General features: G+C 47.6%; 1 pseudogene; it reads right to left on the reverse strand.

Annotated features, from left to right (window-relative positions):
* Positions 1–556: 556 nt before the first annotated feature.
* On the reverse strand, positions 557–2,165 carry LOC102278381 (suppressor of cytokine signaling 6-like; annotated as a pseudogene).
* Positions 2,166–5,486: the final 3,321 nt, after the last annotated feature.

Raw genomic sequence — 5,486 nt, forward strand, 5'->3', positions numbered from 1 at the left:
TCCATTACCCCAGGTTATGTCAGTTCACAATTTTAAAAAAACCTTTGTAGAGTATGAAATTAAAAATCATTTTTGGTGTAGGTGTAAACTCTGTGCTTAATCACATGGCTATGCTGACTCAACACTATCTTTGAAGATGGTCCATTGAAAGAGAGACATAACAGGTTCATTCCATAAGTTTCATTCAACTTTACTCAGGATTGGATACACATTAAATGTGTTTTTAATGCATAAAATCACAGTGGATAGCAGCAAAGGACTGGGGGTGGGTGAGTAAGGAGAATCTGATCATTCACATTGTGATTATTCTGCATATTTATGGAAAACACTTCACACTTTCTCAAACCTCAAGACTTCCCTTTTTAAAGAACCAAAATAAACCTAAGACACCTCGTGGACGGTTCCCCACCCCTAAATGAACTGGATACTCGTTTCCACATAAAACTGAAATAACAGTACGGAAGCAAAAGATTCTGATAGCAATGAAGTCTGTAAACTGTATCTCAGTCTCTCTTTCTTACTCCTAAAGTGCAATATGCTGGGTTGCGGTCCTCTCTCAGTAGTGCTTCTCCTGTAAGTAATCCTTCATTTTGTTGGACAGGGGCAGTTTCAGGATCAAGTCTATCCAGGTGGACTGGCGGATGACGAAGCGGCACAGGTACTGCAGTGAGCGCACCTGCAGGAAGCACGACACGAGGTTGGTGAGGCTCACCGGGTAGGCGGCGAAGCCTGGCAGGCCCGATCCTGAGTATCAGAAAGCCCCGTTCTCCGAGTCCCTAATGGAGTGCTCTATCAGGTCCACGATGGATGTGTGTCCCTCCAAATCCGAGCTGTTCATAGAAGCTAAGCCTGCCATTGGAGTGTTCCATTCTGGTGTGGAGGGTCCTGCGGTGGGAGTGGCAGCTCATGCTGAGCAGGTAGTGGTCGTCAGAGCTCTCCGTCACCAGGAAGGAGCCATCAGGCATGTTGACCAGCTTGCCCTCCGCCTCCCAGCTTGTGATGGGTCCCCAGTACCAGCCCTGCTTGGCCAGCTTCTTAAGCTCATCCGTCAGGCTGGTCACCACCAAGGGGCTATTGCTTTGCACTGAGTCATATACCCTGGCCACCCTGGGGGCTGAGTTGGGATCGAAATTCAAGTGGCAGCACATGCTCTCAGCCAGGTGGGCGTCTGGGCAGGTCAGCTTGGCGAAGTTCCTTTGGCTCAGATCAGTCTGCAGGGGAGGCAGCAGTGGGGTGTGTGTGTGTGTGTGTGTGTCTGTGTGTGTGTTTCTCTGGGCGTGGTGGGGTGGGGGGGGCAGTTCAGGGCCCACGTGGGCCCGCCTCAAGCACTGCAGCAAGACCCCCCTGGTGCCCATCAGCAGACTGCCCACCAGCCCCTCGGTGAAGAGCTCGGGGGCCACGGCGAAGTCCCCGTGGGCCGGATGCTTGTAGTCCTCATGGTGGTGGTAGGGGAAGGGGCTTCCCGGCGGCTGGGGGAGGAGCCATCCAAAGGCACAGTGTACCGGATGTAGTCCCGAGCCACCAGTCCAAGGACGACAGGCACGTGTTTACCCAGGCAGAGGCACAGGTCCCCGGTTGGGGACCCGGAGCTCCGAGCGAGTCCAGCAGCTCTGGCCATGCGGGGCCGGCCTGGCAGAGGTCGCTGAATTCCTTGTGCACGCCGTTGAGGGCCGACCCGGGTCGGGCAAGTGCACCGGCACCTTGACCTGCGACTCCATCCAGATGCACATTTCCTCCGAGGAAGTGGGGCGCAACGGCCAGGGCATGGGGCTGTAGTGATGGCTGCACAGCGACGGGGAGTGCATGGGCTTCAGCGACCGCACGTCCTTGAACACCAGGGGCGCCGGTTACAATGAGAACCTGTCCTTGTCCACTGAGCTCCCCAACGCCATGCCGCCCTTGCCCTTGGCCTTCCACTTGGTGCTCAGCGGTCTTTTCAGCATGCCCACGGGGCTCTGGCTCTTGGGTCCTTTCTTGCCCATTTCATCTTCGCCGTGGAGATCACAGCCGGCCATCTCCTTCCCATAGCAGCTCCCAAACAAGGCCTCCTCTTTCCTGAAGTTGCTGGCTAGTGCTGGCTGTTGTATGACCATGAATTCTGCATCTTCTTTTCTCTTACTCAAGCTGAAAGATTTCCGGAAGGTCTTAAGACTGATTTTCTTCATTCTGACTAGTTACCTGATCCGAGGGGCTCAATTTCTCTCTGGGATATTATCCTCGAACACCTGGGTAGGCTGCAGGGAAGGCTACATCCATGGGTTTTTCCAGCTTTATTTCCTCTTTGGAAGTCACTGTCTGGAGCCAGACTGTTCTGGCTCACCTGAATCCCAGGTCCATCTTCATCAGTCGTGTAATCTTAAAGGTATTGGTGTCCATCATCCAAGTTAGTGGCGAGGTTTCAACGTGTTCATAAAAGTGATGTCCTTAAAAATGCCGCCCAGATAAAGCTACACAGGTGCTTGCAGCTAAAGGTGGGAGGGACAACAGTAATACCCACTCTGTATAAGTGGGGAAGCTGAGGCAGAGATCACGACACTCGCCTACACCCCTGATTCTGCAAGATGATCTGCTTAATCTAAACTATGGGAGAATTCTGCTGCATAATTCATTCTGGTAGAAACATGGAATTAATCTGGTGGAAGATTTCAGGACATCATGGTGACTACTGCAGGGGTTTACTGATGCTCAGATAGCTTTGGCTCCCAGGCCTTCAGAGATGTGATCTCTTCTTTGTTCCTTCTTCTCTACTACTCAAGATTTGGTTCCCAAGAACAATGGAATAGCCACTGCTCCCCAAACATAGTCTCCAAGTGTGATGTTCCAGTGGCAGCCACTCTGCTTCCTTGCCCAGCACCAGTCTGACTATCATGCTCTGTCCTCCTCTCCACAACTCTTCCTCCCACCACCTTCCTCCTTCTTCTCCTCTTCCTCCAGGAGGGGCACCCTGGCTGCCTGCCTCAGAAGAGCCACAGCCCAGGAGCTGAGCTGGATGCCCCCCAACCACTACTCGGCCAGTGGCACAGGCGGGCATCTGCTGATTTAATTCAAATCCTAAAAGATGATGCTATGAAAGTGTTGCACTCAATAGGCCAGCAAATTTGGAAAACAGCAGTGGCCACAGGGCTGGAAAGGGTCAGTTTTCACTCCAATTCCTAAAAAGGGCAATGCACAAGAATGTTCAAAGTATCCCACAATTGCACTCATCTCAGCATTGGAGAAGGAAATGGCAACCCACTCCAGTGTTCTTGCCTGGAGAATCCCAGGTGGGATTCAGTCTATGGGGTCACACAGTCAGACACAACTGAAGTGACTTAGCAGCACATGCTAGCAAAGTAATGCTCAAAATTCTCCAAGCCAGTCTTCAACAATAGTGACCCATGAAATTCTAGATGTTCAAGTTGGGTTTAGAAAAGGCAAAGGAACCAGAGATCAAATTGCCAAAGTCTGTTGGATCATTGAAAGAGCAAGAGAGTGCAGAAAAATATCTACTTCTGTTTTATTGACACCGTCAAAGCCTTTGACTGTGTGGATCACAACAAACTCTGGAAAATACTTCAAGAGATGGGAATACCAGACCACAGTACCTGCCACCTGATAAATCTGTATGCAGATCAAGAAGCAAGAATTAGAACTGGACATGGAACAACAAACTGTTTCCAAATTGGGAAAGAAGTATGTCAAGACTGTATACTGTCACACTGTTTATTTAACTTAAATGCAGAATACATCTTGTGAAATACAGGGGTGGATGAAGAACAAGCTGGAATCTATATTGCCGGAAGAAACGTAAATAACCTCAGATAAGCGGATGACACCACCCTCATGGCAGAAAGTGAAGAACTAAAGAACCTCTTGATAAAAGTGAAAGAGGAGAGTGAAAAAATTGGCTTATAACTCAACATTCAGAAAGCTAAGATCATGGCATCTGGTCCCATCACTTCATAGCAAATGATGGGGAAGCAATGGAAACAGTGAAAGAATTTATTTTGGGAACCTAGATAGCATATTCAAAAGCAGAGACATTACTTTGCCAACAAAGGTCCATCTAGTCAAGGCTATGGTTTTTCCAGGGGTCATGTATGGATGTGAGAGTTGGACTGTGAAGAGGGCTGAGCACCGAGGAATTGATGCTTTTGGACTGTGGTGTTGGTGAAGACTCTTGAGAGTCCCTTGGACGGCAAGGAGATCCAACCAGTCCATTCTGAAGGAGATCAGCCCTGGGATTTCTTTGGAAGAAATGATGCTAAAACTGAAACTCCAGTACTTTGGCCACCTCATGCAAAGAATTGACTCATTGGAAAAGACTCTGATGCTGGGAGGGATTGGGGGCAAGAGGAGAAGGGGATGACAGAGGATGAGATGGCTGGATGGCATCCCTGACTTGATGGACATGAGTCTGAGTGAACTCCGGGAGTTGGTGATGGACAGGGAGACCTGGCGTGCTGCAATTCATGGGGTCGCAGAGTCAGACACGACTGAGTGACTGATCTGATCTGATCTGAAGATCACTGCAGATGGTGACTGCAGCCATAAAATTAAAAGATGCTTGCTCCTTGGAAAAAAATTTATGATCAACCTGGACAGCATGTTAAAAAGCAGAGACATTTCTTTTCCAACAAAGGTCCCTCTAGTCAAAGCTATGGTTTTTCCAGCAGTCATGTATGGATGTGAGAGTTGGACTATAAAGAAAGCTGAGTGCCAAGGAATTGATGCTTTTGAACTGTGGTGTTGGAGAAGACTCTTGAGAGTCCCTTGGATTGCAAGATCAAACTAGTCAATCCTAAAGGAAATCAGTCCTGAATATTCATTGGAAGGACTGATGCTGAAGCTGAAGCTCCAGCACTTTGGCCACCTGATGTGAAGAACTGACTCATTTGAAAAGACCCTGATGCTGGGAAAGATTGCAGGCAGGAGGAGAATGGTACAACAAAGGATTAGATGGCTGGATTGCATCACTGACTCGATGGACATGAGTTTGAGTAAGTTTCCGAGTAGGTGATGACAGGGAAGCCTGGTGTGCTGCAGTCCATGGGGTCACAAAGAGTCGGACAGGACTGAGTGACTGAACTGCACTGATATGCATTTTTCAAAATGAAATAAATATCTAAAATATCACCTGCTTCCTCAAATGGCTTGTTGTCTGTGATCTCTCAGAGGAAGAGAGATAATATCTATTTTATTTTAAATTATATTCTATTGCAGGTATTTATTTCCATACCAGTCTTTCAGCCTATAATCTCTTAGAAGGATCTAGACTTATTACTGTAGACTCTCTTTCCAAAAGTGTGACTAATACACATCCATTCCTCATTAAATGTAGGAGACAGCAAGAAAGAGACAGACAGAGATAAAGAGATATAAAGAAATGAAGTCTATAAAATGAAATAATAATTGTCTCCAGGAAGTTTCATAGACCAAAATTCATTTAATTTTATATTTAAAAAATATTTTCATTGACTCTTCTAATTTAAATTTCATAAGAACCT

This window comes from Bos mutus, chromosome 2 (assembly GCF_027580195.1).
Source record: "Bos mutus isolate GX-2022 chromosome 2, NWIPB_WYAK_1.1, whole genome shotgun sequence".
NCBI classification, from domain to species: Eukaryota; Metazoa; Chordata; class Mammalia; order Artiodactyla; family Bovidae; genus Bos; species Bos mutus.